Raw genomic sequence first — 13,270 nt, 5'->3', positions numbered from 1 at the left:
GCCTCCCAAAGTGCTGGGATTACAGGCGTGAGCCACCGCGCCCGGCTAATAAAAATTAAAGAATAAAGTTATTGTCCTTTATTTTGAGACTATGTCCTTCCTATGCTTATGGTGTAAACGTTACTTTCCTTTTATCATATAGGGACAGTAGATGAATGTTGTTTGTTTTCATTTTGTTTTTTTGAGATGGAGTTTCACCCTTGTTGCCCAGTCTAGAGAGAAATGGCACGATCTCGGCTCACTGCAACCTCTGCCTCCCGGGTTCAAGCGATTCTCCTGCCTCAGCCTCCTGAATAGCTGGAATTGCAGGCATGAGCCACCATGCCTGGCTACAGCTTTTTTTTTTTTTAATGTCCTTACTTGTCACAATGTTTCGTTGTCAACCCTACATCAACCCACTATCCTACTTTTTTTTTTGACAGAGTCACCCAGGTTGGAGTGCAATGGCATGATCTCAGCTTGCTGCAACTTCTGCCTCCTGGGTTCAAGCGATTCTCATGCCTCAGCTTCCCAAGTAGCCAGGATTACAGGCGCGCACCACCATGACCAGCTAATTTTGTATTTTTAGTAAAGACAGGGTTTCACAATGTTGGCCAGGCTGGTCTCGAACACCTGACTTCAGGTTATCTACCTGCCTCGGCCTCCCAAAGTGCTGGGATTACAGCTGTTAGCCACTGCACCTGGCCCCTATACTACCTTTTGAAAATTAAACTTTGAAATTCAAGTCTAGGGACCACTGCTGTCCTTCACATCAGTCTATTTGATACTTAAGTCAGAACACTTTACCATACTATAAAACAAAATACAATATTCAATCTGTGGGTACAATTTACTGGTAGTGATTTAGAATTAATGTTCTATACTGTTCATGCAAAATTAAGTACACTGCTACTCCCAGTACCAGCACAGGATCGGACATACGTCATTTTTTCAGTCCACAAGCGAATAAATCTCATGACCTATATCACATCTCTCAACAAAAACAAAAACTAGTAAGATAAGAGGTCCATGAACACAGCCTAATCAAACTTGGCAAAAATTCTTTCAAGTTAATGCAATTTAGATATAAAATTAAACTTCTGAAGGACATTTTTAGATGTTATCTTCAAAAGAAGTTAGAGACAGAGGTCATATTCATATTTGAACTAAAGGCTGACACTTTCATGTGAGAATCTCTGAAATATAACCCCACAGTGACTGACAGAATATTTTAAGCAGCCACATGCAGATGAATTAAGTACTGAGGCATAAATTTTAAAACAATCTTTTGAAAACACTATTCAAATATCTTAAGTGATCCTGGGCTGGACATCAGTAGAAGCAAATAAAGTACTTGGAAGTCAACGATGACTAAAAATGTTACCCTTAGGCCCAAGGAAATGATGAAAAATCACTATAAAGTTGATGTTGATAAGTTGTGTAATAGTTACTGTCCCTTGCATATTATATGTATAAAAAATTGCCAGGCCAGGCACAGAGGCTCATACCTGTAATCTCAGCATTTTGGGAAGCTGAAGCAGGAGAACTGTTTGAGCCAGTAGTTCAAGACCACCCTGAGCAACATAACAAGACCCCATCTCTACAAAAGATTTAAAAAATTAGCTAGGCACAGTGGTACACACCTGTAGTCCCAGTTACTCGGGAGGCTGAGGCAGAAGGATCGCCTGAGCCCAGGAATTTGAGGTTACAATGAGCTATTAGTGCGCCACTGTACTCCACTCTGGGTGACAGAGTGAAACTGTCTCAAAACACAACACGACACACAAAAAAACTGTTTTACTGGAAGAACTCAGTAAATTATGCCTTTCTTCAAGGAGAAAGATGTTTAGTTTTTGAAAGCTGGTAAGGGTATTTACTGAAACATTATGGTGAAAGAGAAAATCCAAAGGCAATCTAAATGACCATCAACAGGGAAATGGTTAAAATAAATTCAATAAATTAAATATGCCCATTCTAAGCTTATAGCCATTAAAACTACAAAGATACAGCTATATACAAAACAATTTTCATAATAAAATGCTGAATGAAAAAAGTTACAAACACGTATATGTAATTCCATTAAAAATAACTAAAAACCAATAAAGCGGTGAAACAGATGAAAAATTTGAAAACATACCAAAACTTAACACTTACTGTATCTGAGGGCTTGGTGGTGAGACCCTCCACTTTTATTATACGCTTATGCACTCCTGTATTGTTTGTATGTTGTTGTTTTTTTCCCAGTAGGATATACGTACCACTTTTGGTTTTTTGTTTGTTTGTTTGTTTTTTTAGAGACAAGGTCTCATTCTGTCACTCAGGCTGGAGTGCAATGGCACCATCAGAGTTCACTGCAGCCCTAAGCTACCAGGCTCAAGTGATCCTCCTGCTTCAGCCTCCCAAGTAGCTAGGACTATAGGCATATCATCACATCCGGCTAACTTTTATAATTTTTGGTAGAGATGGGGTCTCACTTTGTTGCCCAGGCTGGTCTCAAACTCCTGGCTTCAAGTGATTCTCCCACCTTAGTCCCCCAAATTGCTGGGATTACAGGCGTGAGCCACCATACCCATGTAACTTTTGTAATTTTTCAAGACCAGTAACATTTTCTAAATTAAGTAACTGAAATCTAAAAAGTAAAAACATAAAAATTATTCTAATTTGGACAATCTAAGTAAATAATAAACGTTAGCAATATATAAACTTTGGGAACCCTTACAGGCTATACTAATATTTCTCAGACCTTCATACTTGCTTTCTGGATGCTCTTAATGTTTTAATTTAAACTCTTTTTTTCTTTCTTTCTTTCTTTTTTTTTTTTTTTTTTTTGAGACAGAGCCTTGCTCTGTTGCCCAGACTGGAGTGCAGTGGCACGATAACAGCTAACTGCAACCTCTACCTCCTGCGGTCAAGCGATTCTTGAGCCTCAGCCTCCCGAGTAGCTAGGATTACAGGTGCAGACTACCATACCCAGCTAATTTTTGTATTTTTAGTAGAGACAGGGTTTCACCATGCTGGTCAGGCTGGTCTCGAACTGCCTGGTGATCGAGGTGATCCACCTACCTTGGCCTCCCAAAGTGCTGGGATTACAGGCATGTGCCACCGTGCCCAGTCTTAAATAAACTCATTTTTAAAAAATTAAATAAACTTAGCCTCTTCCCAAGCAATAATATTTAAGCAATCAAAGTTTGTTCCAGGATATACTTTAAAGTACTTAACTATACATTGTACTCCCTATCTGAGCCAAAACAGACAGAAAAGGATATCCTGACTAAAATAAATACAAAGTTGATTCTTGTTCCACCTAAAATCATCTCTTTAGGAAAGCAGTTTACCCTCCTGCCAGTACCCATTATACAATTGTCCTTCAGTATCCACAGGGGATTGGTTCCAGGAACCCCGTGGATACCAAAATCTATAGATACTCAAGTGCCTTATATAAAATGGCATAGTAACAAGTCCTAGCTAGAGCAATCAGGCAAGAGAAAGAAATAAAGGACATCCAAATAGGAAAGGAAGAAGTCAAATTATCCTTGTTTACAGACCATGTAATCTTGTACTTGGAAAAATCTAAAGACTGTACCAAAAAACTATTAGAACTGATAAATTCAGTAAAGTTGCATGATGCAAAGTCAACATCCAAAACTCAGTAGCATTTCTATATGCCAACAGTGAACAATCTGAAAAAGAAATCAAAAAATGAATTCCATTTACAATAGTCACAAATAAAATTAAATACCTAGGAATTAACCAAAGTGAAATCAAAGTGAAAGATATCTACAATGAAAACTATAAGATACTGATGAAAGAAATTTAAGAGGGCCAGGGTGGTGGCTCATGCCTGTAATCCCAGCACCTTGGGAGGCCAAAGCAGGAGGCTCACTTGAGCTCAGGAGTTCGAGACCAGCCTGGATAACAAAGTGAGACCCACCTCTACAAAAAAAACGAAAAATTAAGGGCTAGATGTGATGGCTCACACCTGTAATCCCAGCACTTTGGGAGGCAGAGGCAGAGGCAGAGGCAGGAGGGTCACTTGAGGCCAGGAGTTCGAGACCAGCTTGTATTTTTGTACTAAAAAACACAAAATTTGCCGGGTGTGGTGGTGCACACCTGTAATTCCAGCTACTTGGGAAGTCAAGGTACAAGAGTTGCTTGAACCTGGGAGGCAGAGGTTGGAGTAAGCTGAGATAGCACCACTGCACCCCAGACTCCAGCCTTGGCAACAGAGTGGGACTTCGTCTCAAAAAAAATTAGCCAGGCATGATAGCACGCACCTGTAGTCCCAACTACATGGGAGGCTGAGGCAGGAGGGCCGCCTGAGCCCATGAGCTGTGATCATGCCGCTGCACTCCAGCCTGGATGATAGAGCAAAACCCTGCCTCAAAAAAAAAAAAAAAAAAAAATTAAAGGGGGCACACACACGGAAAAAATATTCCATGTTCATGAACTGGAAGAGTCAATATTGTTAAAAGGTTCACACTACCCAAAGCAATCTACAGATTCAATGAAATGTCTATCAAAATGTTTAACAAAATATCAATGACATCCTTCACAGAAATAGAAAACATAATCCTGAAAATTATATGGAACCACAAAAGACCCACGATAGCCAAAGCTATCCTGAGCAAAAAGAAAAAAAAACTGGACTTCAAATTATACTACAGGGCTATAGTAACCAAGACAGCATGGTCCTAGCATAAAAACAGACACATAGACCAATGAAACAGAGTAGAAAACCCAGAAATCAATCCATACGTCTACAGTAAACTCATTTTTAACAAAGATGCCAAGAACATACATTGGGAAAAGACAGTCTCTTCAAAAAATGGTGCTGGGAAAACTGGATATCCACATACAGAAGAATGAAACTACAACCCATCTCTTGCCATATACAAAAATCAAATCAAAATGGATTAAAGACTTAAATCTAAGACCTCAAACTATGAAACTACTACAAGAAAACATTGGGGGAAACTCTCCAGGACATTGGTCTGGGCAATGATTTCTTGAATAGCAGCCCACATGGGGTATTAGGCAATCAAAGCAAAAAAGGATAAATGAGATCACACCAAGTCAAAAAGCTTCTGTATAGCAAAGGAAACAATCAACAAAGTGAAGAGACAACCCATAGAATGGAAAAAAAATACTTGCAAACTATTCATCTGACAAGGGTTTAATAACCAGAATACATAATTAGCTCAAACAATTCAATAGGAAATAAATTGAATAATCTAATTCAAAAATGGCCAAAAGATCTGAACAGACATTTCTCAAAAGAAGACTTACAAATGGCAAACAGGTATATAAAAAAAGTGCTCCCATCATCAGAGAAATGCAAATCAAAACTACAATGAGATACTATCTCACACCAGTTAAAATGGCTTATACTCAAAAGACAGACAATAATTAATGTTGGCAAGGATATGGAGAAAAGGGATCCTCATACCCTGTTGGTGGGATTGTAAATTTGCACAACCACTATAGAGAATGGTTTGGAGGTTCCTCAAAAAACTAAAAATAGAGCTACCATATGACTCATCAATCTCACTGGTAGGTATAGACCCAAAAGAAAGGAAATCAGTATATTGAAGAGATATCTGCACTGACATGTTTGTTGCAGAGCTATTCACAACAGCCAGGACTTGGAAGCAACTAAATAAATGTCTATCAACAGACAAATAGATAAAGAAAACGTGATACATATGCATAATGGAGTACTATTCATCCATTAAAAAGAATAGGATCCTGTCATTTGAAAATAACATGAATGGAACTGGAGGATATTATGTTAAGTGAAATAAGCTAGGCAGAAAAAGACAAACTTCACATATTCTCACTTACTATGGGACCTCAAAATTAAAACAACTTAACTCATGCAGAAAAGAGTATAAGGATGGTTGGCCGGGCACAGTGGCTCACACCTGTAATCCCAGCACTTTGGGAGGCCAAGGAAGGTGGATCACGAGGTCAGGCGTTCAAGATCAGCCTGGCCAAGATGGTGAAACCTCGTCTCTACTAAAAATTCAAAAAATTAGCTGGGCGTGATGGTGGGTGCCTGTAATCTCAGCTACTCAGGAGGCTGAGGCAGAGAATTGCTTGAACTCGGGAGGCGGAGACTGCAGAGTGAAACTCTGTCTCAAAAAAAAGAGTATAAGGATGGTTACCAGCAGTCTGGCCAACATGGCATAACCCTGTCTCTACTAAAAATACAAAAATTAGGCTGGGTACGGTGGCTCACACCTGTAATCCCAGCAGTTTGGGAGGCTGAGGTGGGCAGATCACCTGAGGTTGGGAGTTCGAGACCAGTCTGGCCAACATAGTGAAATCCCATCTCTACTAAAAATATAAAAATTAGCCAGGCGTGGTGGTGGGTGCCTGTAACCCCAGCTACTTGGGAGGCTGAGGCAGGAGAATCACTTGAACCCAGGAGGTAGAGGTTGCAGTGAGACCAGATCACACCACTGCACTCCAGCCTGGGTGATAGAGCGAGACTCCATCTCAAAAACAAACAAAAAAACCCCAGAAGGATGGTTATCAGATGCTGCAAAGGACAGTGGGCAGGGGAGGTGGAGTAGGGATGCTTAATGCATACAAAAATACAGTTAGAATGAATAAGACCTAGAATTTGATAGCATCACAGGATGACAATAGTCAACAATAATTTATTGTACATTAAAAAATAACTAAAAGTATAATTGGATTGTTTGTAACACAAAGAAAGGGAAAATGCTTGAGGTGGATACCCCATTTACCCTGATGTGATTATTACACATTATATGCCTGTATTAAAATATCTCACGTACCCCCTAAATACATACACATACTATGTACCCACAAAAATAAAAATAAAGATAAAATGGGCCAGGCGCGGTGGCTCACACCTGTAATCCCAGCACTTTGGGAGGCTCAGGTGGTGGATCACCTGAGGTCAAGAGTTCAAGACAGCCTGGACAACATGGTGAAACCCTGTCTCTCCTAAAAATTAAAAATAAGCAGGTCATGGTGGTGGACTCCTGTAATAATCCCAGCTACTCGGAAGGCTGAAGCAGGAGAATCACTTGAACCTGGGAGGTGGAGGTTGCCGTGAGCCGAGATCGTGCCATTGCACGCCAGCCTGGGAAACAAGAGAAAAACTCCATCTCAAAAAAAAAAAAAAAAAAGATAAAATGATATAGTATTTCCATAAAACCTATACACATCCTCTCATATACTTGAAGTCATCTGTAGATTACTTATAATACCTAATATAATGGAAACAGTTGTCTATTGTTTTATTTGTACTGTTTCTTGTTGTCATATTGTTACTTTATCATTGTTTTTTCAAATATTTTCTATCTGCGGATACAGAACCTATGAATCCAGAAGGCCGACTGTATATCAAATCAGTATTTACTAGTATGTAAGAAATCCATTTCAAAAAGTAACTAAGGGAAGAGGGGGAAAAAAATTAATAAAGTATCTTAGAGCTATGATAGCCTCACCGCACTCCAATTTGGCAACAAAGTAAGAAAGACTCTGTCTCTAAAAAAAATAAAATATCTTAAAGGTTTAAAAAGATCTTAGTCATACTGCTTTATATACATTAATATGTATATTACAATGTATGTTTTTTCAATCATGGAGACTTAATTTAACTTTCCTGTTTAACTTGTCTGACTGTTTACATTTTAACCGCAACCAACACACACTAGTCAACACCAGCTGTATAAATTACCTGTTAAATGATATCTCCCGGTGGAGTGGGAGCAGAAAAAAAATCTTTTTAATGATATCAAACACTTACACAAAACAATTTATTTGCTAAAAATGACTTGCAGATTGACTGGCTGACAATAACTTCAGTATCATAAAATGAAGGAATTGTTTCAGAGGTGGCATGTTCTGGTCCCTGAAACAGCAGCCCTGAGTGCTCTCCCAGCTGTCATCTTTTTCATTTTACTAGTCACTCTGAAGATTTTGAGAAGAGCCATGTAATTAAGAAACCTATTTGCAACTTAATATAACAAATGATTTATATCCCTAATGAATATAAAGTACTTGCAAATAAAGAAACGAATGATCAAAAGCCCAATGGAAAAATAGGCATAGTACATGAGTAGGCATTTTACAAGTAGAAATACAGATGGAAAATAAAATGTGAAAAATGTCAAACAGTAATCAAATAAATGTTAACTAAAACTGTTATCACCTTTTCTCCGTCATCAGTGGTTATCTTCAAAGGGTAGGATTACAGGGTCTTTTTTTTTGTTGCTTATCTAAATTGTGTAATTTCTATCAATAGTATCTAATAAGTATATAAAAGAATAGTTCAGTAGCTGGGCGGTAATTACCACTTCAAAGAACAGTGATACAGTAATAACTCATCACCAACTCATCACCAGGATGGCCCAAGAAAACAAACCCATGGAAAATGAAGTGTATCATCACTTCAAAACCTACTATAGGCCGGGCATGGTGGCTCACACCTGTAATCCCAGCACTTTGGAAGGCTAAGGCAGGTGGATCAACCGAGATCAGGAGTTCAAGACCAGCCTGGCCAACATGGTGAAACTCTGTCTCTACTAAAAATACAAAATTAGCTGGGCATGGTGGCATACACCTGTAATCCCAGCTACTCGGGACGTTGAGGCAGGAGAATCGCTTGAATCCGGGAGGCAGAAGTTGCAGTGAGCCGAGATCACGCCACTGCATTGCAGCCTGGGCAACAAGAGTGAAACTCCATCTCAAAAAAAACAAAACAAAACAAAAAAAATCCTACTATATACCATGCTCTTTTCTCTCTTTCAGGCTGTTTTCTTTGTCTAGTTCTTTCCTCATATTGATAAATTTGCCAGTTCCCCATGTCTATTTCCTTTATGTTTATCAGGTCAACCCACTGCTAATCCTTTCACATAGCTGGTAAAGCCACCTTTGACAGTACCAGCTATCTTCCTGTATCTATCTTCTCGTAAGATGACTTTGATCATGTCACTTCTTTGCTCATTAAGTTTAAACTCTTTAAATGTGGCGCTCAAGTCCTTCACAAAGGAGTCTGACCTGACTTCTGGACTTCTGAATTACTCCTATCCAGTAGGATTCCTAAACTCCAAGCTAATAGGCCTTCTCTACTGTCCTTTGAATAAGTAGAGGAGGCCCAATTGTTTCTATCTCATTCCTTATTCATCAAACACTATTTGGACGAAGATGCTGTCTTAGTAGTTTAAGATTGGGAGGATGAAGGATACAAAATGAAATATTTAGTATTAATATCCAATATAAGCTATGTGCTAAAGGAGTGGTAGACACTATTCATTGATGCATATTTTCCTTTTCCCTTTAACTGGTCACATATTAAAGAATAAAATGTTTATTTTACTTTTTTTTTTTTAAATACAGTGTCACACTATATTGCCCAGGCTGGTCTCAAACTCCTGGTCTCAAGGAGTCCTCTCGCCTCGGCCTTCACAAAGTGCTGGGCTGAGCCATGCACCTGGCCAAGAATAAAATTTTAGTACTTGCATTTGTTGAACTATGTCTTCTCAGGACATTAAATTTAGTTGTAATAATCTTTAACTTTTCAAAGAACAAACATACCTCTCTCACTATTGTTTGTATTTGTGTAAATTTTCAGGCTTTTTTTTTTTCCATTACTGATCTGTAGCTTAACAGAAATAATTTTCTACAGCAGTTCCATTTATTCCACAACTCTTAGGACATTCAGTTACAGTTAAAAGAGCAAGAACTTTGCAATGACAAAGGCCAAGATTAGCATTCTGAATTCTATCCCCCACCCCTGTTTTTTCAGCAGTGTGACTTTAGGAAAATTGTGACCTCTCCAAATTTCTTTCCCCTAACTCTAACACGGGGTAATAATACCTACTTCATAGGGTTATTGTAAACATTAAATGAGTAAGTGGAAACTACTTCATAGTCCTTGATATATACTAAGAACTCTACAAATAGAAATTATCAATACAATTATTACTATTCAACAGCAAGAGCACTACTGTCTAGAGTATCTGGTAACTCCGATTTTGAAAACCTGAGCGCAAGATAATGAGACTCACTGTAGCAGTTACCTAAATTCTGGTAGTACAAACTAAATAAGCACTGTCTACACTTTAATATGTCCCTTATTTTACTTGACCCCTCTAGAAAGCAAGTTATTATACGTATGATTATTTATCATGACAGAGCATAGAAATATATAAAATAACTGAAATGATACAATGTCTGGGATTTGCTTCAAAATAACCCAGGGTAGCCGGGTGCGGTGACTCCCGCCTGTAATCCCAACACTTTGGGAGGCCAAGGAGGGAGGATCGCTTAAGCCCAGGAGTTCAAAGACAGCCTGAGCAACATAAGGAGACTCCAGCTCTACAAAAGGGCGGGGCGGGGGAGAAGTTAGCCGGGCTTGGTGACGCCTGCCTGTAGTCCCAGCTAGCGGGTAGGCTGAGGCCTGAGGATCGCTGGGGCGCAGGAGGCGGAGACTGCAGTGGGTCGAGATCCCGCCACTGCACTTCAGCCTGGGTGACAGAGACCCTGTCTCAAAAACGCAAAATAACCCGGATTAGGGGTGCAAGACTGCCCTTGTATTGATAATTACTGAAACTGGGTAATGAGTACAGTGAATTCCTTATATCGTTTGTTCAATTTCTCACAGTTTGAAGATTTCCATAATAAAATGCTGTTGTTGTTAATGCCCAAAGGCCGGCTTTGGGGCTTCCTGCAAACTCTGGTCATGGTCAGAAGATACACTGGTAAGTTTTAGGAGGCGAAAAGTGACACAGCAACCACGCGAAGCTGGTTAAACTTTCCAGCAGACCACCGAGCGCACTGTTCCTCTCGGACGCCGGCCTGAGTGCACCCGCGCAGTAGGGCTCCCGAGCACTGGAAGGGCGCAGCCCCCAAGGGAGCCGCCGCGAAGGGCGGTCGCCCCAGGACCGCCGCCTGGCGGCTGGCGCGGGAAACGGGGGTCCGAAAGATGGACCGAAGGTCGGGGGAGGGGGCAAGAGGCATAGGGGTAGATGGGCGGGTGGGCGAGTCTCAGCCTTCAGGGCAAGTCAGCCGACTTCCCTCGGCTTCTCCGGAGCCCCGGACCCACGCGCCCTCAGCTGAGGCAGTCTCTGCCTCCCGGCCGCGGGGCAAACACCCAACCGGCCCAGGATCCCGCCGGTCTCCCTGCGTTCCCGAACCGAGCTCCTTCAGCTCCTGTCCTGATTCCAGGGCATCCCATGGCCGTCAGGCCTGGAGCCGACTTCATTACCCCGTCGCCAACCGCTTTGCCGAGTTCCCACCCAACTCACCTCCGCCGCGCGGCAGCCAGCACCCGCTCCGGCTCCTCAGGCTTCCAGCTTGGCTGTCCCGTGGCGTTGCTGCCAATCAGCCAATCCCCGCCCCAAGCCTGAGCCAGGCTGATCAATCAGCTGTTTCCTCAGGCTCGGAGGCGGGCACAAGATACCCGGCGGAGGGCGCGGCAACCGCTCCGCAAGCCGGCTGCGGCGTTTCACAGTCGGTGTGCGCACGCGCGGAGCTCTGCGAGGGGGCGTGTGCTTTTGTGCGGACCTTGCTTTGTGCCTTCACTGTCCTCCTGCCCTGGGAAGTGCTTTTGTCAGCTTCATGCTCTAGGGGTTTAGGGACACCCACATTCTGAATGTAGTCGCAGATGTGTATTACCTTGAAAGAGGCTGCGAGTCGTAAGCCTTTGTTAACCTAACATGTGGAGCCCATTTCACCGCACGCTGTAGGGACCTGTGTCCACCCGGCAGATATAATGCCTGTGCGGACTTCACATCAGGAATGTTTCTCTTTAGGCAGAACAGGAGTGCGGGGATTACAAAGCGCCTCATGGATAAGTATTTTACTTTACCGTGTTCAGTTCTAGCGTCTGTTCAGTCCGATTCATTTGGGGAACGTGCTTTCTAAAGATTTGAATACTCTAGGACACTCTGGATTTCCAATAATTGTCGTGAAAATATGATTATTACATTTATAGCTAACTTATGCAGTATAGTAATGTGCGTAGGCTTGATGAAAGATTCCTATGTAGGGCAGGAAACCTGTCCGTATTTCTGTATGGCTGTTGCTGATTGGCTGTCTCTCTTACCCTCCTATTGCAATTGATCCCGGAGGTCGCTGGGCTGTCACTGGATCTCTGATGTTCTTGCCCTGGATGACACAAGTCTCTTCCTAGTGAGGACTTTCCTCCTTCACCCAGAGCATTAACTCATTTACTCAACAAGGGCTTGTTGGGGGACCACTATGACAGCAGAAAGGTTGGTAAAAGCCTTGAACCACGCCCTAAGTGAGCCTACATGATGACGAGGAGGTAACACAAACTAAACAAAAGCACAAACTTAACATACGTGATCAAATGTTATAATGGAATTGAGGTGGGAGCCTCGGCGCCTCCATAATGTCTCAGGGAATACTTGAGAAAATACTCAGAGAAGTGAGTGCTTGTCTGAGACTGGGTGCAAGAGTAGGAGCTTTGGAGCCGAAAGGGTGGGAGCGACAGTGGCTGTTCTGTCAAAGGGCACTCATTTCTTCCTCTGAGATCTTTCTGGAGGGTATTTACTGCTAAGCTAATGAAGCTTGTGTTTCAGGCACGCTAACTTCCGCTAGCCCTTTCCAAAGTCCATAGAGGAACTTTAGCATTGAGTTAACGTGATCATACGTTGTTTTCTACTTATTTATTAAAAGGAAAATGTCTTAAAGCACCCCTCAAAGAGGTATTGGTTAAGACCTTTTTTTTTTTCTTTTTTTTTTTTCATCCTCTCCAACTTCCCTTCCTTCATAATTCCTTTCTTGCTAGATACGCTGGAGTGGCCTTGGACATTTTGGGAATCTGGGTGGGGGAAAGAGAGTTGAATTGAACTTGGGCCTCTTCGTGATAAGTTACTGCTGGCTTTCCTGGTGCTGGACTGGCTTCAAGCAAGACATGCTCTGCCATCTCACTCAGTGCTATGATACAGGGATGTGTCCTTTGGCACCTGGCCCTAGAAGTATGTGGCTAGTGGAGGATAAAGTTTGAAGCCAGGCGCGGTGGTGCATGCCTGTAATCCCAGCAATTTGGGAGGCTGAGGCAGGTGAATCACTTGAGGTCAGGCATTTGAGACCAGCCTGGCTAACATGGTGAAACCCCGTCTCCACCAAAAATACAAAACAGCTGAGTGTGGTGGCACGTGCTTGTAACTCCAGTTACTCAGGAGGCTGAGGCAGGAGGATTGCATGAACCCGGGAGGCAGAGGCTGCAGTCAGCGGAGATCGCACCACTGCCCTCCAGCCTGGGCGACCGAGCGAGACTCTGTCT

At 42.0% G+C, this 13,270-nt stretch overlaps 1 protein-coding gene across 2 annotated transcripts in view; it reads right to left on the bottom strand.

Moving 5' to 3' along the window:
* The window catches only part of MTFR1 (mitochondrial fission regulator 1), an 86,169-nt gene extending 74,698 nt beyond the window's left edge, over positions 1-11,471 (bottom strand). For both annotated transcript variants that reach the window (XM_012000206.1, XM_012000205.1), the window contains exon 1: positions 11,265-11,471. The gene's annotated coding sequence lies outside the window, so the exon portion shown is untranslated. The remainder of the gene's footprint in view (positions 1-11,264) is intronic.
* Between the last annotated feature and the right edge of the window lie 1,799 nt (positions 11,472-13,270).

Source organism: Mandrillus leucophaeus, unplaced genomic scaffold (assembly GCF_000951045.1).
Source record: "Mandrillus leucophaeus isolate KB7577 unplaced genomic scaffold, Mleu.le_1.0 Scaffold621, whole genome shotgun sequence".
NCBI lineage: Eukaryota > Metazoa > Chordata > Mammalia > Primates > Cercopithecidae > Mandrillus > Mandrillus leucophaeus.
This window is presented reverse-complemented; position numbering and strand designations above follow the sequence as displayed.